Here is a 23,425-nt window from a genome sequence, read left to right as displayed (position 1 = left end):
GTGGGCTATTCAATGTACTATTTGTGTAAAGTATTTTTAGGGCAAATGTACAAATAAATCAGCAGAATAAAGGGGAACAGATTATGCAACTATCGCAACATTTTCAACAATTTTCTGATCTTTATGTAACAATTTGCTGAGGTTCTTGGTCCATTCTTAACCCAGAATTCTCTTGACCAAAGTCAAACACCATTCATGATCCTTTGATACCAATGAGTTCCCATTCATCACAACAATGCCTTACTAAGTGTTAAATCACATGAATTAAAATAATTGCCTGTGACTGCCTCTAATTCTATATTTAAAAGAAAATCAAAATCAGGAGGAATTAACAATGGCGTCAGGCAGTGAAGCATAGTTTCCACTAATAAGTGCAGCCACATATTGAAAAGTTTATTCAGGAGTTAGTGATTCTTTTCTCACCCTTTCTAACTTGGTTTGCTGCTTGTGGGAATAATTTACTGATTCATTTTGCCTTTCTGATTTTCAGATCTATCCTGTTTTTTATTGGTATTGGTCCATGGTATAAAAAAAAAGGCAGGAACCCCTGCTTTATCAGGACCAGGTTTAATATCATTGGCATATGTTGTGAAATTTGTTGTCTCTACAGCAGCAGTATAATGCAATACATGATAATAGAGGGAAAACGTGAATTACAGCAAGTATATTTACATTAAATAGTGATATTAAATAACTAGTGCAAAAATCAAAACAAAAAGTAGTGAGGTAGCCGACTAAATTCAATCTAACCCTTCCTTCCTAGCAAAAGTTTGTCCAGTAAGAGTCAACTTATGTTGTCTTTACATGCAGGACAGACATTTCTGCAATTGCCAAGTCAAACTGGAGCACTTTATGGAACCTGTGGCATGTGTTAATTGAGCACAATGTAAAGATCAAACAGTGCAGCAGACCTGTTGGGTACAAGAGGATTATGTTGCGACTTTATTAAACCCTGGTCAGGCTACAATTCCTGCCGCTGTCAGTCAGGAGTTTGTACGTTTTCCCCGTGATTGCGTAGGGTTTTCTCCCACCTTTCAAAGATGTACGGTTAGTAGATTAATTGGTCTTATGCGTGTATTGGGCGGCGCGGGCTTGTTGGGCCTGTTACCGTGCTGTACCTCTAAATTGGGGCTCCCCAAGCCCTTTTTTATGCCATGGACCAATATCATTAAGCAAGATGTCCTTGGACCCCAGGTTGGGCACCCCTGCTCTAAATGAATATCTGATGCTTTCTCAGATGCAGCTTCTAGATGTAGCTTCTGAATGGTCCTAATTTAACACGACCGACGTACAAATTGCTTTGGTACTACCTTTAATGTTTCTGGTTTGGTGATTGTCCATCGTGTCCGAGATGACAGAAAACCTGTGCAAGGGAGATTTTAAAGTGGAAAAGCCGTTGCACTGGGATAGTTCCACTCCCCTGACCTCCGAAGTCCGTGTCCAGCGGTACGAACACGCGTCACAAACTGGGATTTTCTTTGGGGTCTGTGCCTTGGCTTTCCTTTCGCTCTCCACGGTGCGTTGAGGTATCGCCTTCTTGGCCACTGGATCTCACTGTAGATCCCATCCTCCCAGTCCGCCCGAGCTGGTTTCGCATGCTGGGGCAGGTACGTAATACTCCCATAGCCCGCCAACAGAAATTTCTATAGGAGATTCAATCCGGCTCGCCGCAACACTCCAGCACTGTTACCTGCACTTCCGTCAACACACTGGGATCCCGGTTACTGTGGTCCCTTCTACACACCGGGACCCCCGTTACTGTGGCTCATTCAACACACCGGGACCCCGGTTACTGTGGTCCCGTCAACCCACCGGGACCTCAGTTACTGTGGTCCCGTCAACACACTGGGATCCCGGTTACTGTGGCTCATTCAACACACCGGGACCCCGGTTACTGTGGTCCCTTGGACACACCGGGACCCGGTTACTGTTGTCCCTTCTACACACCGGGACCCCAGTTACTGTGGCCCCGTCAACACACCGGGATCCCGGTTACTGTGGTCCCGTTAACCCACCGGGACCCCGGTTACTGTGGTCCCGTCAACACACCGGGACCCCGGTTACTGTGGTCCCGTCAACACACCGGGACCCCGGTTACTGTTATCCCTTCTGCACACCGGGGCCCTATTTCCCACTCTCTTTAATCTCATTGTTGCCCTCCCCTATTCCACGCTTCCTTGAAGCTCTGCTGGTTCTCTTCCCGTGCTTCCTTTACACTTAACACATTCACATGAACGTGAATATTTACTACTGCGGGACATATGTAAAATTCCATTAAAATATATTGAGATATTAAGGAAGGGAATGACACCCAAAAGTCCAAAAATCAGGCCAGCAAAGACTCCCAGTGTGCCGAATTAACGGAGCGGTTGCCCCATACATAGGTCTGTACATGGCTCTCTTGTCCGCCCATCCCTCCCACTGTCTTCCTCTCCCCCTCCCGGCACTTGTACCTACCAGCAGGACAAGTGCTACACCTGGGCCTTCACCTTTCCCCTTCCCACCATCCAGCCCCCCCCCCCTCCAAACAGCCCTTCCAGGTGAGGCAACTGCGAGTCGGTCAGAGCAGTGCTGGCGGTGCTCCCGGTGCGGTCTCCTCTACATCGGTGAGACCTCAGGTAGGCTGGGAGCCCGCTTCGCCGAGCACCTAAAGGCAGGATTTCTCGGCGGTCACCCATTTTGATCCTACTTCCATTCCCATTCCGACATTCTCGGCCCATGATCTGCCCTACTGCCGCGATGTCAGATTTTGAGAAGCAACACCTCATATTCTGCCAACAACCTTATGGCAAGAACATCGATTTCTCTAACTTTTGGTGATTTCTCTCCGACCCCCCCCCCCCCGTCTTTCATTCTCCACTCTGACTCCCCTCTTACCTCCTCTTCTCCTCGTCAGCCTATCACCTTCCCGTGGAGGCCTTACCCATTTCGCTTTCTCCTATGGTCCACTCTCCTCTCAGATTCCTTCTTAAAGACCTCTTCCAACTATCTTCTCCCAGCTTCTTGCTTCATCCATCAGGACACCCTCTCCCAGTGCTGGTTTCATCTATCACCCGCAAAATGCTGGAGGAACTCAGCAGGCCAGGCAGCATCTATGAAAATGAATGCACAATCGACGTTTCGGGCTGAGATCCTTCTTCAGGCCGAGAAAGCGGGCATATATCAGAATAAAAAGGAAGGGGGAGGACAAGGTAGAGGGAAGGGGGAAGATGTCAGAATAAAAACGAGCGGGAGGTGAAGGGAAGGGAAGGAGGATTTCCACAGATTCATTTCCACAAATGCTGCCTGACCTGCTGAGTTTCACCAGCATTTTGTGTGTATTGCTCTGGATTTCCAGCATCTGCGGAACCTTTCCTGTTCATGCCGTTACTCAAGTTTGAGTGTTTTTATTTCTCTGTTTGAGAGTTCCCTTTATTAGCAATGACAGAGGGTGAACAATTTTCGGACATCGATGTCAATTTTAAGAGGCGAGTTTGCAGGGTACACATTAAATGTCCTCACTGATAGTTGTGGTTGTAGATGATAACCCGCTTTCTCAATGTGACCAACACCATTTCGTATCCGTGCATCAGCCGGTACTTCAGTACAAATTTCCTCCACACTCTACTGCAACAACGCCTCCGCTCGTATCATTTCAAAAATTCCACTTGAGACGCTGATTGAAATGGACTAGTGATGTGATAACGCAAAGCGTTAGAACCAGAAAGTGCAATTTTGCATTCTCTTCTCCGGTCTCTTGTGGGTCTCTCTCTCTCTCTCTCTTTTTCGCTCTACGTGAATAATTCTGACTCCGAAAGGCAGCACTGAGAAACCGGGCACATTCAACAGCGACGAGGGCAGTTGAAGAAGGTCATTTGTCACTGTGAGGTTTCATTGGATTATTGACCACTCCCCCTCCCAATTTATGTATCACTCCCACAATTTTTTTTTATTTGAGTGACTTCTGACTCTGATTGATCAGCTGCTCTTCGGTAGCCTCCTTTCACTGGGGCACATGAGCAGTTTTTATGTAGGTGACTGATGGAGGTGTGAGATTTCGATCCGCGGTATCGCGGGGATCCGCACACGGCGGCTGCCGCCCAGCAGCGAAGATTCCCAGCGGATCCCAATGAACATCTAGGGGGCCGCGGGGCTTGGATAACACGGAGAAACCGTCTGAAAGCCAATGGCCCGTCGCCTTCTACCTTAATAACACCGCTCAATCAATCCGCTCATCTCCAGCCCCCGAGCTAATGATCTATTTTAAGATGTCCGGAGTTGGACCCTTATTTACCAAAGAGATCTCCGCCGATGGATTACAAGCACCGATCTTTCAGGTAAAACGATGCCCTGAATTACGAGCGGGGTAACGGAATAAACACGTCCCTTTTGCCAGTTCCCATTCACAGAGGCTTGTCAGTTATACTGCGCGATTGTCATAGATGAGACGACATGAACTGATATGAGGGAAGTTCGTGCGCTCAGTGTGAACTAATGCATTATGACACTCGCAATCTGTTCAGTTCATCTACAGGCGAACTTGAAACAAAGTTTTATAATTGTACTTTGTAATTGCGACTTGGTTAATCTGCTAGTGCTGTTCTTAAAACATATATGAAATAACTGTTTGCTCGTAACAAGATCCAGTGGGATAGTTTAACAGCGATTCTTTCCTCTTCCCCCACCCCACCCCCGCACCCCCGGGTAGTTGACCAGGGTGAATCGGAGGAGAAGCAGATTAAAACGTTCCGATGGAAGCACTTCGTCTGACACAACCTCGACTAGTTTCATTCTCCGGCAGGTATGACTGGGAACAGCAGTTCCAGGCTGGCTCTCTAGACACCTACCCAAATAAAGATTTCATTATCCTGAGAAATTGCTAATTAGGTACTCATTATAGCGGTTCCTCAACCTTTGGTCCGAGTATTATTAGTACAGCTACTCTGCCTTTGTAATTGGGATTCGGCGGTCCTTTTCATCCCATAGAAATATGATAAATGGTATGATTTTTTTTAACGTAAGGATGTATTTTGTCGTTTCCCATCACATTATATATATATCCATTATAGTCCTTTATTTAAATACCAAGAAGCTATTACAATACAAATTGAGTGTAATTAGCGTAATCCATTAGTGTCATCGCTAATGGAATGGTTATAACGTTGGAGAAGGACTGGGGTATTTGGAACATAATGGTGTTCTGATCCAGTAACTTCTCAAAATTTTGCAGAGTGTAGGTTTGGTGATACAGTAAGTTGTACCTATGACCAAGGAAAGGTTTGTTTGTTATGTGCCTTGTCTCAGGACGCCGGGATTTTCATGGCAATTTATTTCAACAGATGCGGTTTGTCATTGCTGCCTTCTGGGCAGTGTCTTTACAATTCGGGTGACCCCAGCCATTATCTATACTCTTCAGGGGGATTGTCTGCTGTCAGTGGTCGCATGGCCAGGACTTGTGATGTGCACCAGCTGCTCATAGGACCATCCACATCCTGCTCCCATGGCTTCACGTGACCCTGATTTTGGGGGGAGGGGCAGGAACAAAACAGGTGCTACACCTTGCCACAGGGTGACCTGCAGGCTAGTAGAGGGAAGGGGTGCCTTGCACCCCCTTTGGTAGAGATATATCTCCATCTCAGCACCTGCAAAGAGAGGTACATGTCACTTAATGCACTGAAAGATGCCAAACTGAAAGAGGGGATTAAGTTTCATAAGAATTTACACCATTAAAAAGTAGCCTTATAGCCATCGTGTCTACGAAGGGTAATGCACAGAACAATCTTTTTGAATCCCAGTGTACACCTTTCAGACTCCAGCCTGCAGCCTCTGCCTCACCTGGTACTTGTCCAAGTATTCTTTTCATTAAAAAAAAGTGTTGCCAGTTTCTGCCCTTTATCCTTTCAGGACCCTGATTTCCAGAGGCAAACTATTTTTGGACATTTCTTTCTTGATTGCTCTGTAATTACCCTTTACCTTAAGTATATGTTCCAGGGATGGAAAGAATTAACATATGAGGATTGTTTGATGGCTCTGGGCCTGCTCTCAGTAGAGTTTAGAAGAAATGTGTGGGGATCTCATTGAAACCTATTGAATATTGAAAGGCCCAGATAGAATGGACATGGTGAAGATGTTTCCTACAGTTGGGGAGTCTAGGTCTAGAATGCACAGCCTCAGGAAGAGGGATGTCCCTTTAGAATAGAGATCAGGAGGAATTTCTTTAGCTCGAAGGTAGTGAATCACCACAGAAGGATATAGAGGCCAAGTCAATAGGTATATTTAAAGTGGAAATAGATAGTCTTTTGATTATTAAGAGCATCAAAGTTTATGGGGAGAAGGGAGGAGAATGAGGTTGAGAGGGAAAATAAATCAGCCATGAATGATTGGCAGAGCAGACTCGATAGCCTGAATGGCCTAATTCTGCCCTTATGTCTTATGGTCTTGTGTTTCAGTTCTACTGATTGAAATAGGTCCTTTTGCCAAAGTGTTTTGGATTTTTCTTCACGTTTAGTTTAAGTGGGGAAAGGTAAAAAAAAAAACTGTATCAGAGTAGATTGTGTAATCTTAACTTTCCAGGATAAGAAGGCTTCTTCGCTCTTGGGTTAAAATTATCCATATGTGTGCTGCAATTTTTTTTCTCTCTGACATATGGGTTGCCTTCTGTTTGGAACTGCTGTTACCCTTGTGATTCTGAGCTACTGCACTGAGAAAATAACACCTCAGTGCTGAGCATAAAAGTGAACGAGTATATAATTTTTACGAATTATTGTGTGAAACCTACCCGAGGTGCAAGTATTTCATCGAGGGTGGTTCATCTGTGAAATGAGCAGCCAAAGGAAGTGGTTGAGGTGAGCATATTAACATTTAAAAGGCACTTGGATGGGTACATAGATTTCTGTTGTTATGTTTCCAAGTACTTGACATGATTTCTAAATTTCTTTGGATGAGTTTTCATTGCCCTTTTTGCAAAGTTCCTTATGGCCCAAATATCATTAATTTGGCAAATGTTAGATCCTGGTTTAACAAATGTTAATGGCTTCCAACTTGGTTATGTAGTTCTTCTCCATTGTCCAAGTTAACCATGTTATAGGTTTGAGCACAACTATCTTTTTCCCAGGGTTAAAATGTCTAATACCAGAGGGCATGAATTTAGGATGGGAGGGGGCAAATTCTGGGAGATGTGTAGGGCAAGTATTTTACACACTGGTGATTGCATGAAATGCACTAGCTGGGTGGTAGTGGAGGTAAATACAATAGAGGGATTCAAGAGGCTTTTAGACAGCTACATGAATGTGAGGAAAATGGAAGGCTATGGACATGGTGCAGGCAGATGGGGTTAGTTTAGTTGGCCATTTGATTACTAATGTAATTAGAGTGGCAGAATACTGTGAATTCCTGTGCTGTACTCTTTCAACTAGGGCAGAAATTTTGGAAGATTGAGGCAACCCAGAGGAATAAATGAGAAGGTACTTGGAATCTATTCCATAACAGCAATATACTTGCCTTTTTTCCTGTTGCCTTCCAATGATCATTCCTCCATTGAAGGCCTCACAACCTGGTTTTAATTCCATGGTTGTTCCTCATCTAGAAACTGTTCCATTGCCTTTCAAAGTCATCTCTAATACTTTCAAAGTCATAATATTTTTGTTGTAGTTTTCTCCACTGGTATCAATCTGGAAAGAGTAATGATTCCTCAGTGAAGTGCTTATTTTCATTCAGGTGGCGTGAATCTGTAGTTAGAGGCAGTTTATCCTGTTTCCATATATGTTAGTTCAGAATTCAGACTTGAGGTTACGTATGGAATCCTTGCATTGTGCACTGTCTAAAAATGAGAAAGCATGTGGGAAAATTAATGCATGCAGACTTTGTCCCCCTCAGGCTGGGTGACAATTGAATTAGGGGTCAGATGTTTAGGGTGAAAAGTGGAATATTTAAAGGAAATATGATTGGAAATGTCTTCACTTAGAGGGTGGTGTGAGTGTGGGATGAGAGATGATAGGTGTGACCTCAATTGTGACATTTAAGAGAAGTTTGGATAGGTACATGGATGAGAAGGGAATGGAGGGCTATGGTCTGGGTGCAATAGGTGGGACAAAGCAGAAAATCAGTTTGGCATGACTAGATGGGCCAAAGGGCCTGCTTCTGAGCTTTCTGTTGTACAGTCTATGACAAAAATTGCTTTCCTTTTCCATTTGGTTCAGAGACTCTTTTGGATGAATGATGGGGCAGCTGTGACTGGTAAAAAGCTGAGGGGCTGGCTAGGGACCTTTCCTTCATCAGTCAGGGCATCGAGTTTAGGAGCAGGGAGGACATTATGCCGCAATTATATAAGTTGTTGGAGTTTACAAGGATGCTGTCTGGTTTAGAGGGCCTGAGTTACAGGGAGGGATTGACTAGACTGGATCTTTATTCCTTGGCACATGGGAGAATGAGTGGCCTCAGAGAAGGTTCTAAACTCATGAGCTGTATGGATAAGGTTGACGGACATAGTCTTTCCCCCAGAGTTGGAGAGTACAAAAATAGAGGGCATGGATACAGTATAAAAAGGGAAAGATTCAAGAAAAGAACAAAAAAGATTTGAAACATAAATTTACACAGAGAGCGTGAATACCTGGAATGAGCTACCAGAAGAAATGGTCAAGGCAAATAGAATTGCAACACTGAAGAAGCATTTAGATAGGTACATGGAGAGGAGAGCTGTGGGCTATCGACTGAGCATGGCCACTGGGACGAGTAGGAAGGGGTGTGGTTAGCATGGACCATTTGGGCTGAAGGGCCTGTTTCCCTGCTGTATGATCCTATGACATGCAGGCTCTCAGCTCAGCATGTCTAGCAGTGGAACATCAATGGAGATGAGATAATGAGCGATAACAAGCAAAAGCAAATATGTGATGTTGCACTGTGGCAGTTACCCTCCTACCTAGTTCATTGTTTTGTCTCCATCTTCCAAGGCTTAGAGGTACTTGAACCCACAAAATACCCAACTTACCCTTTGGCCACATCCTACCAAAGGTATTCCCTCTGTTCTATGTGTCCCTCTCTCACTTCTCTGCAACTGAAACTAATTGAACCAGAGCAGCACCAGCATCCATCCAGGAAGGTTCAAACTGAGTTGGAGGGAAAGGGAGTTATTCAGAAGGAGAGGTACCATCAACTCGAGAAATAGTAAGAGCTGAAGACAGAACAAGTGAATAAGTGAATTTATGAAATGTGTTTGAAGAATGAGTCGACCTTGCAACTCTATCTCAGGCTATAGAATTTTCAGGGGAGGCGGGTGGGGGGGGAGGTTGTAGGGAGAAGACTAAAATCCAAGGAAGAATTGTACATTCAGATAAAGATTGTATTACTTCATTACTGAGGGAGGATATCCTAGAAGACTGCTCAAGCGAGGCCACTTGGAGATTAGAAACATAAAGGATGTTGTCGCTTTGTTGGAGTGGGGTGTGGTGCGGGGTTTGGTATTGGTTATAGGCTTCCCACCAGTCAACAGCAGATACAGATATCAGAATCGGGTACAGTATATTATCATTTGCATATTGCGTGAAATTTGTTGCTTTGTGGCTGCAGTACAGTGCAATACATAAGTCGCTGCAAGTTGCAATAAGAAATGAAGCCCTCTGTTGATCAGGGTCAACCATGGATGTTGTGTCACAGCTGCCGATGTGATACAAAAGTCGGTACTCAAACCAGGGCAGTACGATACGGAGAAGCAAGCTGTTGCTCGTGCAGCAGGCTCCTGCTCTCCACACAGCTGGTGAATCCAAAAGGACGGCAGAGACTGATACATTTTGGCATCAGTGGCGTCGCAGGGGTTGCCAGTCAGCGTTGAACTCAATGGGGTCTCCAGCTCCTGATTTTTCCTCTGGATTTACTCCCAAAGCCTTCCCCATGAGTGGATATGGCTGCAAGGCAGTGGAGGTTTGAAGTCAGTTTTCCTTCTTGATAAGCTGCCAACCACAGATGACGAGGTCCATCTGCCTGAAGTGATTGGTTTTAAGGCACCAATAACCCATATTTGCCTCTTCTATCAGTAGAAACAGTTCTGCTTGGTTAGTAACTAAACCAAACGTGAAGGCTGGGAGCTGGACTTGGTTATCAGAGGCTATCTGAGATGCACATCACCAGGAGCATTTAATAGGTAATGTACTGGGAACTTATCCCCACTAACATACCTGGTTATAATAACCTTAAGGAACCTACAATAAGAAATATATATTTCTTAAATACATATCACCGCATAGAACCCTGAGATTCATTTTTCTGTGGGCATTCTTAGCAAATCTACAGAACAGTATCTGTAAAAATGATCAATGAATAACAAACTGTGCAACTGCAAATGGAAATAAGTAGCAAGAAATATCGAGTATGAAACAGTAAGATAAAGTGAGATCAACACACACACAAAATGTGCTGGACGAACCCAGCAGGCCAGGCAGCATCTATGGACAAAAGTATAGTTGACGTTTTGGGCCCAAACCCCTTTGGCAGGATGGTGAGATCTTTGGTTGTGGGAACACCAGAAACAGACTGAGTGTAGTTATCCCTTATTGTTCAAGAGCCTGATGGTTGAGGGGTAGTAACTGATCTTGAACCTGGTGGTGTGCATCCAGGGACACTTGTACCTTCTACTTGATGGCAGCATTGAGAAAAGAGCATGGCCTGCGTGGTGAGGATCATTGATAACGGATGCTGATTTTCTACGGCAACATTTCACATAGATGTGCTCAGTAGTTGGGAGGGTTTTACCAGTGATGTACTGGGCCAAATCCACTAACTTTTGTAGGATTTTCCAATCCTGTGCATTGGACCCTAAATACCAGATGATGATGCAACCATTTAGAATGCTCTCCATAGTACATCAGTGGAAATTTGCCAGAGTCGTTGGTGATGTGCCAAATATGAAGGTACATGTTAGAGAGAAGCAATTGCAAATAGGGTCTTTGTCTGGGTGATTACACTTAATGACTGGCAGAGCTTTAGTATTAAAGTTCAGAGAGGGAGGAAGTTTTGTGTTTGTCTCGGAGAGCTCATTGACACAGACCATTGAGTGACGGAACACTTTTGGACCATATACTAGGGAATGTATCTGACCAAGTTGAGAGAGTATCAGTAGGGGACTGGTCTAGAGGTTGTTGCCATATGCACAAGTACCTGTATGTACAGGTGAAATGAAAAACATCACAGTCTGATAAGTCTACACTTGCATATTGGAAAAAGATCAAAGCATAAATAATGACACTTCAAAGCCAGCACGTTCACGTAAGGGAAAAAGTTAGGGGTAGCCCTCGATGCAGAATACTTGGGGTTGTTTCAGTAGAAAAAAGGGGACTAATAACTGAGAAGGACTGTCATGAGTATTATGTGTACAGAGATTCTAAGGAAGGAAATTGGGAAAGTTAAGAGAAATGAGAAATTACTGGCAGACAGGATTAAGGTAACTCTGAAGGCACTTTATAAATAGATTGGGGTAAAAGGATAACTTCTACCCCTAAATATTATTAGGGACAAATATCTCTGGGCATCGATATCTGAAGATCTAACTGGAACCCAACATATCGATGCAGCTACAAAGAAGGCATGATAGCAGCTATAAATATTAAGAGCTTGAGGAGATTTGGTATGTCACCAAAGACAATTGCAAATTTGTAGAGCTGTACCCTGGGGAACATTTTAACTGGCTGCATCACAATCTTGGTATGCGGGGGGGGGGGCTATTGCACAGGATTAAAGTAAGCTGCAGAGAATTGTAAACTCAGTCAGCTCCAACATGAGCACTAGCCTCTGTAATATCCAGGACACTTTCAAGGAGTGATGCCTCAAAAAGGCAGCATCCATCATTAAGGACCCCCATCACCCAGATCATGCCTTGTTCTCATTGCTACCATCAGGAATAAAGTACAGAAGTCTGAAAGCAACACTCAATGTCTCAGGAACAGCCTCTTTCCCGCTGGTGTCCAATTTCTGAATGGATGTTGAAACTGTGAACACTACCTCACTACTTCTTTATTTCTATTTTTGAAATACTTATTTAACTATTTAGTATTTAAAGACTGTAATACTCATTTTATTACTCTATTATTACGTATTGCATTGTACTGCTGCTGCAAAGACGACAAATTTCTTGACATATGTTGGTGATATTAAATCTGATTCTGTTAATTGAGCAAAATGTAGGGTCCATCAGGGACAATTGGATCATGTGTATGTGGAGCCAGAGTATATAAGTTGGATCCTAAATGAATAATATTTAATCAGTATTCACAAAGGAGACAGATTTTGTCAGTGAAGGGTTGGTTGAAAGTCCAGTTCAGGTCTTCGTAAATAGAGGTGGGGTACTTGATGCACTGGCAGGCTTAAAGACAGATAAATCCCCAGAATTGAATGGGATGTATTCCAGGTTGCTACTGGAGGTGAGTGATTTTACTTACTTGCTGGACACAAGTGTGATACCAGATCTGCCAAACGCTGTCCCACATTTCAAGAAACACAGCAGGGACAGGCTTGGGCCTGTGAGCTTAATATTAATGATAGGAATTATAGTTGAAACAATTATTGAGGAAGGGAATTAATGATCACTTGGAAAGGTAAGGACTAAACTGTGATAGACAACATGATTTTAAGAGCAGACCTATCTGACCAATTTGATTGAATCCCTTGAAGAAATAACAGTATATCAGTGATGGCAGCACCGTAAATGTGATTTCTATGGGTGTTAGTAAAACCTTTGACAAGGTTCCACGTGGGAGATTGGTTCAAAAGGTTAGTGCCAATTCAATCCAAAGCTAGTTGGCAAACTGGATCCAATATTGGCTTGTTAATAGGGGACAGTGGGTTGTTTTTATTACTGGATGCTTGTGACTCATGGTGAACAAAAGGGTCAGTGTTGGATCGGCTCTTTGTAATACACATTAATGACTTAGATGTGGATGTAGGAGGCAAGACCAATATGTCTCTGGATGGCTGAATGGCTGGTGGAGCTGTTGATGGTGGAAGATATCAATGCTTTGATGAAATGGGCAGAAGATTGGCAGATAAAATTGTTTCAAAACGGACCTCAAGTTTCTTTTGATTCCTCTTGATCAATCGAGTTGGCAATGAATGACACTACTTCACAAAGTGTTTGATTAAGTAACTTTATTTAACTCTTAACTAAAAGAACAAAGAAATCTCTTTTGTTAACAAAATTGGTAACTCAAGTAATTATGTTTAACTCTTCACTGCAGTTCTAATTCAACTCTAACTTTAGCTACCAATCTACTCTTTTTCAATTAAAAGAACAAAACTCAGGCTTTATTTGATTCTCCACTAATAAATCAAGAGCAAAGTTGCATGCATTCATCATCATACTTGTGCAAGTTATTGGAAACTACCATATAATTTTCAGTAAATCATCTCAGACAGGCCTACCTGCATAACAAAAACCTAAAACTAGCCCTGAGTCAGTCATCTTGTCAACATATTCAGCCATTTTATTGCTATTGGAACTGGGAAATCACTAATTCTGTTTCATCTTACTAAACATATAAGCTGATGCATTTTAAGTGCATTAGTGAGACTGGAACATAAATCATGAATAGTAGGATCTTGGAGTATTGAAAATCAGAAGGGCCTCCAACTGCTAATTCAAGAATCCTCAGAGATGGCAATGAAGTTAAATAATATGGCGAGGAAGGCATTAGAGGTACTGACCTCATTCGTTGGATCATTGGATGCAGAATTAGGGAAGTTTTATAAAACTGTCGTCAGACACAGCTGGAGAACTGTGTGCAGTTCTGGTCATCAAGGTATAAGAAGGATGTGATAGTTCTGGAGAAGCTGCAGAGGAGATTCCCGAGGATGTTGGTTAGGATGGAGCATTATAAATGTGAGAAAAGAATGTAGAATTTGGGCCTGTTCTGCTTGGAACATAGGAGGTTATGACAGGAGATGATCGAGGTATATAAAATTATGAGGTGCAAAAATTTGGTAGATATAAATAGGATAGACTGCAAGAAAGAGGGTAAGGGGGAAGAGATTCAGAGGAGATAAGACATTTTGCACCCCAAGAGTGACTAGCGGCAAATATCTGGAATGTCTGAGAGAGTAGTGAAGCTTAGTACCTGACAGCTTTTAAAAAGTGCCTAGAGCAGGAGTTCCCATCCTTTTATATACCATGGACCTCTACCGTTAACTGAGAACTCTGTGGACCCCAGGTTGGGAACCGCTGGTCTAGAGGAACACTTGAATTGTTGATTCCTAGAGGCCTATGGGCCAAATAGTAGGGGATGATATTATTATATCGATCAGCGTGGATGACCTGGGTCAAATGGCTTTTTTGCAAGCTGTACAATTCTGATTCTCTCTGAAACTTTAACCCTGTTTCTCTCTCCGTAGATGCCACCTGACCCACTGAGCGTTTTTATTTTCAGATAATTAACAGATGGGCCAGTGACAAAGTGGATAGTAATAGGAAAAATGGAAGTTCAATGACGAGCAAGGGAAACAGGTCCAGCTTTGCTGCATGAAAATACTGGTGCAGTAGCTATGATTTGAAACTCCACTCAATGAATCTCGGATGTTGTAAAATACTGTGATAAAAGAGGTGCTGTTCTTCCTTGTGCTTAGGTTGGCCTTCATTGCTAATGTGAATGGTCAGGATGTAGGTGGGACAGTGACTAATACTTTGGGAATGACACTTGTAGACCAAACAGATGTAATGACCCCTGGCATTTTCATTGCTCTTACGCACAGGAAGCTACAGTACATTGTAAGCAGTGAATATCAGACTCATACAAAGCATAAGTATTGTTTAGCTGAAAGATGCAATGTGCTTCCTTTTCCTTTAATGCTGTTTGAAATCAGGATCAGGGTTAATATTACTGGCATACCGTACTGTGCAAAAGTCTTGGGCATATGCAAAAGAAAATCTGTAAAGCGAAGATGCTTTCAAAAGTAATGAAAAATTACAAAATATTGAAAAAATTGCTATGAAGAGAATAAAACTAAATCAAATCAATATTTGGTGGGACCACCTTTTGCCTTTTAAACTGCATCAATTCTCTTAGGTACACTGTTGTGCAGTTTGTTAAGAAAATTGGCTGGTTGGTTGTTCCAAGCATCTTAGAGAACTTCCCACAGTTCTTCTATGGACTTTGGCTGTCTCGCTTCCTTCTGCCTCTCCTGGTAATACCAGACAGCCTTGATGATGTTGAGATCAGGGCTCTGTGGAGGCTTTACCATCTGAAATTATATTAAAAAAATCTAAGGTGCCTAAGACTTCTGCATAGTACTGTATGTCATGAAATTTATTTTGTGGTAGCAGTACATTGCAATACATTAAAAAAAATCTAAATTACAATAGGAAATGTATATACAAATATTAACTTACAGAAGTAGTGCAAAAAGAAAGGAAACTAGTGTGTTAGTGTTCATGGGTCCATTAACCGTTCAGAATCTATTGGTGGAGGGGAAGTAAAGATGTTGACTGCTTTTGCCGTTTTCTGTTTTTATCACTAAATGCATTTTCACCTGGAATAAAATCTCTCGGTGAGATGGGAATTTAAAGTTCAAAGCAAATTTATTATCAAAGTACATATCTGTCACCATATACAACCTTGAGATTCATTTTCTTGTAGGAAATCACAGTAAATAGAAGAAACACAATAGAATCAATGAAAGACCGCATCCAATAGGATGGACAAAAAACCAAGGTGTGTGTGTGTGTGGGGGGGGGGAAGAAAACAACAACAAACAGTGCATATCCAAAAGGAAAGAGAAGAAAAAATAAGCAATAAGCATTGAACATGAGATGAAGAGTGCTCGAAGCTGAGTCCACAGGTTGTGGGAACAGTCCAGTGACGGGGTGAGTGAAGTTACATGACAGTATGCTCTCTGTTTCCAGAGCCTTTTATCTGTCTGTCTATTTAAAGATACTAGGCTCCTTAACCCATGCTGGCAGCAACCCCCTATTTAACCCCAGCCTAATTACGGGACAACTTACAATCACCAATTAACCTAGCAACCGTGGGAGGAAACTGGAGCATCTGGAGGATACCTATGTATTCCACGAGGAGGATGTACAAACTCCTTACAGAGATTTGAACTCCAAACTCTGACGCCCCGAGCTGTTAAATTGTTGTGCTAATCGAAGGGGTGGAAGAGCAGATGATGGAAACTGTAGGCATGGGAATATGTCACTGGAGGGGTGGTGGGTCAAGGGTGGGGGGGTCATGGAAAATTGTTTTTGGAGATGATGGATGCTGTGCAGGGAATGGGCATGTCAGAATGCTGAAAGGAATAGGAGGGGGAGATGTGATTGATGGTGCTATATTGCTGGACGAGGAAGAAATAAAGGGTGATCCATTGAATATGGAGGCTTGAAAGATGAGGGCAAAGGGAAGCTGATTGTTTTTCTGGGGTGTGGGTGAAAGTGTGATGGCAAAAATCCAGATGTATAATGCGCCCTGTGAACCATGAAACAAGTAAAAGAAAACCTAACAGAAGCCCTGGTATAGAAGGTGCATGTATGGATATGAAGCATTTCAGGAAGTGGATCATGAGTAGATGGAAACAATGTGGCGAGGTGTATGGTTCTGCTAGCTTACAGTAGATATTGACTGACAACCTGTTTTGGTAAAGCAGCTAGAGGAACTGATGAAGCGCTAGTGATAGATTATGTGAAGGAAAGAGAAGGAAACAACCTGGAGTAAAGCTGAGTAGATTTGGAATGCAGAATGGTCCATGTTTTCCATGTAAAGTGCAATTATATGTATAGTACATGTTACCGTAGCAATATATTTTATTTAGAGGAAGTGGATTCAAAGAATATAACATAAGAACATTTTTCAAAAAATAAGCTAGGACTACAATCTATAAATTCACTGATGACACAACTGTTGCTAGAATCTGAGATGGTGAAGAGGAAGCAACAGCTTTATATTCAATGTCAGTAAGACCAAGGAATTGACTGTGAACTTCAGGAACAGGAGTTCACACATCAGTCCTCATCAGAATCAGAATCAGGTTTTTCAAGGGATCAGCAATGGAAAGAGAGAGCAGCTTCAGGTTTCTGGGCCTCAACATCTCATAGGATCTATCCTGGTCCAACATATTGATGAAATCATGAAAAAGCACACCAGTGGATATACTTTATTAGGAGTTTGAGGACATTTGGAACTCAGCAGGTCAATGAGCATCCATGGAGTTGCAGGGATGTTTGAAGTTTCATGTCAAAAAGCTGCATCATGACTGGAGTCCACTAGGACCTTAGGATCCGGTTCTCACTTGATGCTCCCAGCCTCTTAACCAATACTCCATCCATTTGTTATGCCCAATATTAGGGGCTCCAGAAAATCAAAAATAGCTTCAGATAATGAAAATATAAGGTTTAAAAAGAACGTTTTGAAAATACTGAACAGGTTGGCAGTATCTGTGGAAAGAGAACAGAGTTAAGAACATGGACAATACATAGGGGATGCCTGACCTGCAGAGTTCCACCAGCATTTGTGTGTCTGTGCTGTCTGAAAATATAAAGCTTAAAGAGAAAGATTTGGAAAATACTCAGCAGGTTGGCAGTACTTGTGGAAGGAGAATAGAGTTAAGAACATGGACAAAATGTAGGTGATGTCTGACTGACTGAGTTCCACCAGCATTTTGCATACGTTGCTCTGGATTTCCAGCACCTGCAGAATCTCTTGTGTTTAAAAGCATGGACTTTTATTTTGTGATTTAATCTTTGGTGGGACTGCATCGAGCATCTGGAAGTTACATCGTTTTCCTCCATGCACTTTGATTAAAAAAAAATCAAATAAATTTATCAAACGTGACTCCTACTTCATGAAACAATGCTGACACAACTTGATTAGATTATGATTTTCCAAATGTCATGGAGTTTTGCAACACAGAAACGGGCCCTTTTGCTCACAATGTCATGTGAGTATCATCCACATCTATACAGTGAACTAGGCTACATAAATCTACAGACCAGGGTAGGAAGTGTTCTCAGATTTTTTCCCTCCAGTGCAGACCCAGCAGGTACATTTGTGCAGAAGTAATTGTAGTCAATAGCTTGTGTTCCTGAATCTGCAGAAGAAGTTTCCCTTCATGTTCTCCTTAAAATTTTCACCTTTCACCCATAAGCCATGATCTCTGGTTGTATTCCCACCCAATCTCAGTGGAAAAAGCCTGCTTGCCTTAACTCTATCTGTACCCCTCCTAATTTTGATACCTCTATCAAATCTCCTCACAATCTTCTACATTCTAAGGAATACAGTCTGAACCTTTTCAATCTTTCCTTATAACACAGGTCCTCCAGACTCGACAACATCCTTGTAAATTTTCTCTGTACTCTTTCAAACTTGTTTGCATCTTCCCTGTAGGTACGTGACCAAAATTGCATGCAATACTCCAAATTAGGCCTCAACAACATCTTGTATAACTTCCACGTAACATCCCATCTCCTGTAATTAATACATTGATTTATGAAGGCCAATGTGCCAAAAGCTTTCTTTATGACCTTATCTACCTGTGACGCCATTTTCAATAAATTCCCAGATCCCTTTAATCTTCTACACTCCTCAGTGTCCTGCTGTTCATTGTGTAAGATCTACTTTGGTTGGTCCTACTGAAGTAAGTGTAAATAAAAATATAAATCCAGTAATGTAAAGAATTGTGGAAGTGAATAGGAAGTGAGAGGCATGAGTAGAGATGAAGGAGGAACATGAAATAGTGAGCATTAATTTTTTCAGTCCCCTGGGTTTGGGAAGTTGTCAAATGATCTGACTAAAGTGAGAGGTTAAATGCTGAAATCATTTAAAAAAAAGTCCTGGTAAGAAAAAAATCCAAAATGAGGAGTTATAACCATGAAGTCATGCCAATGCCAACTAATTCAGGGCTGAAGTCAGAAAGAACTTTATCTGTACAGGATAATTAACTTGAGGGTATTGGTGTAAACTGTGGTCTCCAAGGTAAATGGTTATGTTCAATACAAAAAGTTAAGCTCAAAAATCTAGGCTGATCCACTTTTCTAATGCTGAGAGAGTGCTCTGCATCACGAGAGCCGAGTCCATCCAAATGTCTTATGTTCACACCTGGAAGAAGGGCAGAGGATCTCTCCTCTGGTGGGGGTGTAAATGGAGATGGTAGGTAAATGTATTCAGGGTTCAAGTCAAGCAGGGTCTAGTTGAATAGGGAAATTTACTCTCTTGCTGTATCCCTGCATTGGATTTGTGCCAACTGTATCAGGACATTCTGTATCCTATCTGGGCAAGTGTGAGGTGTTGCACTCAAAGGTCAAAAGAAACAACAAGGTATACAGTGAGTGGTCGGAAGATTGGAGGCATTGGTATATGGAGGGATCTTGGGGTGCTCCCTGAAAATGGGTTGGTAAAAATGGGTCACAGCATACTTGCCTTAGTTGGTTGGGGTGCTGTGCGTAAGAGTCAGGAAGTCGTGTTCAGCTGTGTAAAACATTTGTTAGGCCATGTTTGGAGTATTGTTTGCAGTTCTGACCAGAGGAAAGTTGTGGAGGAATTCAAGGAGGTGCAGAAGAGGTTCACTAGGATGATGCCTGGACTGGGGAGTATTAACCATAAGGAGAATTTGTTCAATCTTGGATTTTTTTTTCTCTGGAACATCACAGGCTCAGTGGAGAAGTATATAATAAGAACCAGGAGCGGTTGATTGTCTTTTTCCCAGGACAGAAATGTCAAATTCTAGAGGACATGGCTTTAAGGTAGGAGGTGGATCTTTTAAAGGGGTTTTGGAAGGCAAATAATTCCGCACAGCCTGGAATGCACTGCCAGTGGAGATGATAGAAGCAGATATAACAGCAATGTTTAAGAGTCACTTAGACAGATACACGAACAGCCAGGGAATAGAAGGATATCGATCATGTGCAGGCTCATGTGGGTAGTTTCATTTGGCACAGTCAGAGTCAGTGGCATGGGATGAGGGCCTGTCCCCATGCTGGACTACCAAATGCTCCATCTACTTCACATCAGGGGTGGAGAAGAGATAGTGTTGGTGCAGTTGAAAATTAGATTAACCTCGATCAGAGAAATTTAGTGGATACTTCTGAGTGTACATTGGTCTGTAGGGAAATTTTTAATTTCTAGTAGTAATTTTGTTTTCTTTGGACCTTCTTTCAGTGCAAAACTTTGCCACAAGGTTAAGAGCAGCAGAACCACTTCAACCGTCATAAAAACTACAGTTTTATTACCTCAGTTTCCTTTAAAGAAACCTATCTAAAGGATCAAAACTCAAACTACATTCATTGTTTTGTTTCTTACTCTAGAACTCATGTTCTTAGTAGTTATCTATCTATTTATTAAATTATCTATTTGCACAAGTTCTCTTCTTCTGCACATTGGTTATTTGTCAGTCTGTGGTTATCTATGTTTTTTTCACAAATTCTATTGCTTTCCTTTATTTTCCAGTGAATCCCTACAAGACAATAAATCTCAGGGTTGTGTACAGCGATGTAGCCCCACCCTCACCAGGCTCATTTGCAAAGTTGGCTTGTTAGCCAGCTCTGCTAACAGCCACTGGTCTTGGTGGTGAGAAGACTACCTTTCATAAACAATATATGTCTAGGGTTGGTATGATTTGGGGTTCAACTAAACAGGAACATTGTGATGCTCCAATTAAAGAAAGCTCAATTTGTGCGAATGCTGCATAAATATTGCCCATACATAATTGTTGGTCAGCAAGAAATAACAAGTCGTACACTGCATAGAATTATTAAGAAAGTGTATTTACAATTTTCAGCTTTATTGAACAGTTGGTAGGAAAGAGAAAAGAAAAAAAATAAAAGGGCCCATTACAATTAAACCAGTTCAAATGTGAAGTTAGAACTCATCCTGGAGTTGTCCTTTTTACTCACCCGCTGGACCCACAGTCTGGGTGAAAGTACACACCACATTCCGAGCTTCACTTGAAATCCATCTTGAACAAATGGGCTCTGTCTTAGGAGTATTTGCCCTTCTTCCTTGGAGCCATTCATCTGCACAAAACACTTCGTGCAAAGGGGTCGCATCTTCCAATGGCATTCTCAGCCATCTTCCCTCCTGTCCTCTCTGCAGCTCCTGCTAGGAAATGACCGGCGAACCACACTGTCCGTCACCAAAGCTCTCTAGAACTTTCTCCCAATTCCACCATCCTGATTGGCTGACACAGCATTCCTAAACATTCTACCAGCAGGATACAGTGCTTCTGTAGAAAACAGCTGAAATGAAATGCCTATGGAATAGCAATATGGATCTTAACCAGGACATTACAGAGATGTACATGTACTTTGATAATTTATTTTGAATTTTGAACGTTGTTCTCACTGAGATCTGTTACCTCAAATGCAATTTCTCCTGTGTGTCTGTACTGCTTTGTCCGTGGAAGTCAGAGTCCAGGTCACTCCCAGTTTTTAGCCTCTCGATTAGCCCAGTCTGCTGATAACTGATGCATCTTGATCTAATGCTCATGCTGTAATGAGGTAAATACAATGAGGAAGTAACAGAATCCATTGTGAGTAAAGTAGCCTTAGAAGCTTATCCTACAATCAAGCAGAGTTGATATGATTGGAAAATAGTGTTAAAAATTTATCAGCAGCCTTTTAAGGATATAATGCACTGGATGCATAGTGGAGAGCTGATAAACTAGTGTTTTTACATTTCCAAAAGGCACTTGACAAAATGCCACCACGTCTCTCCAAAAGGGATAACTTCACTCAACTTCAATCACCCCATCACTGTAATGTTCCCACAACCTATGGACTCACCTTATAAATTTACACAGTGTGCTGTCTTTTGCACGTTGGTTGCTTGGCCGTCTTGTTGTGTGTGGTCTTTCAGAGATTTCCAGTTCTGTTTCTTTATATTAACTGTGAATGCCTGCACGAAAAGGAATCTTAGGGCTGTATATGGTGACATATATGTACTTTGGTAATAAATTTACTTTGAACTTAAACAAAAGATTACAATAAAAGGTAAGAATACATGGCTTTAGGGTAATAACATTAGCCTGGTTAGAGAACTGTCTAACAAAGAAAACAGAATGAAGGTAACTGGTTATTGAAGTTTGGCAAGCTGTAGGTACCAGGCACTACAGAGATATCAACTATTTGCATTCTATATTAATAACTTAAATGATGAGACTCTGTATTGCCAACAAATCTACTAACAAAGTTAGGAAGAGAAGTTATTTATAAGGAAACAGCCTGAAGAAGAATATAAGTAGGTTAAACCAGTGATGAAAAATTGTTAGATTAAGCATAGAAACATAGAAAATCTACAGCACAATACAGGTCCTTCAGCCCACAAAGCCGTGCCAAGCATGTCCTTGCCATAGAAATTAACTAGGGTTACCCATAGCCCTCCATTTTTCTGAGCTGCATGGACCCGTCCAGGAGCCTCTTGAAAGACCCTATCGTATCCGACTCCACCACCATCAGCGCCAGCCCATTCCATGTACTCACCACTCTCTGCGTAAAAAAACTTACCTCTGACATCTCCTCTGTACCTGCTTCCAAGCACCTTAAACCTATGCCCTCTCGTGTTAGCCATTTCAGCCCTGGGGAAAAGCCTCTGACTATCCACACGATCAATGCCTCTCATCATCTTATACAACTCTATCAGCTCACCTCTCATCCTCTGCGCTCCAAGGAGGAAAGGCTGAGTTCACTCAACCTATTCTCGTAAGGCATGCTCCCCAAACCAGGCAACACCTTTGTAATCTCCTCTGCACCCTTTTTTTAAATTAATTTTTTAATGAATTTCTACATTGGAACAAAAAAAACCAACAAAAAGGAGATTTATACAGTGCAAAACTAAAGTGTCTGATGTACAATTGATAACAGTAACGAAGAAGCACCCAAAATAAAATCATATAAAGTTAGCTTCCACCCCACCCTCTCACTAAACACTCCAAGCCGACCATTACGATATAAAGAAAAGTTAATCAGAGCTTTTGTCGCCACAGAGCTGTGAATATATAAAAAAAGTGTATTGCCTACTGTGCCCTTTCTATGGTTTCCACATCCTTCCTGTAGCGAGGCAACCACAACTGAACACAGTACTCCAAGTGGGGTCTGACCAGGGTCCTATACAGCTGCAACATTACCTCTTGGCTCTTAAACTCAATCCCACGATTGATGAAGGCCAATGCACCGTATGCCTTCTTAACCACAGAGTCAACCCGCGCAGCAGCTTTGAGTTCCTATGGACTCGGACCACAAGATCCCTCTGATCCTCCACACTGCCAGGAGTCTTACCATTAATACAACATTCTGTCATCATACTTGACCTACCAAAATGAACCACTTCACACTTATCTGGGTTGAACTCCATCTGCCACTTCTCAGCCCAGTTTTGCATCCTATCACTGTCCTGCTGTAACCTCTGACAGCCTTCCACACTATCCACAACACCCCCAACCTTTGTGTCATCAGCAAATTTACTAACCCATCCCTCCATTTCGTCAT

The sequence above is a fragment of the Mobula birostris genome, chromosome 5 (genome assembly GCF_030028105.1).
Source record: "Mobula birostris isolate sMobBir1 chromosome 5, sMobBir1.hap1, whole genome shotgun sequence".
Classification (NCBI taxonomy): domain Eukaryota; kingdom Metazoa; phylum Chordata; class Chondrichthyes; order Myliobatiformes; family Myliobatidae; genus Mobula; species Mobula birostris.
The sequence above is the reverse complement of the archived record's forward strand: the minus strand, read 5'-3'. Positions refer to the sequence as shown.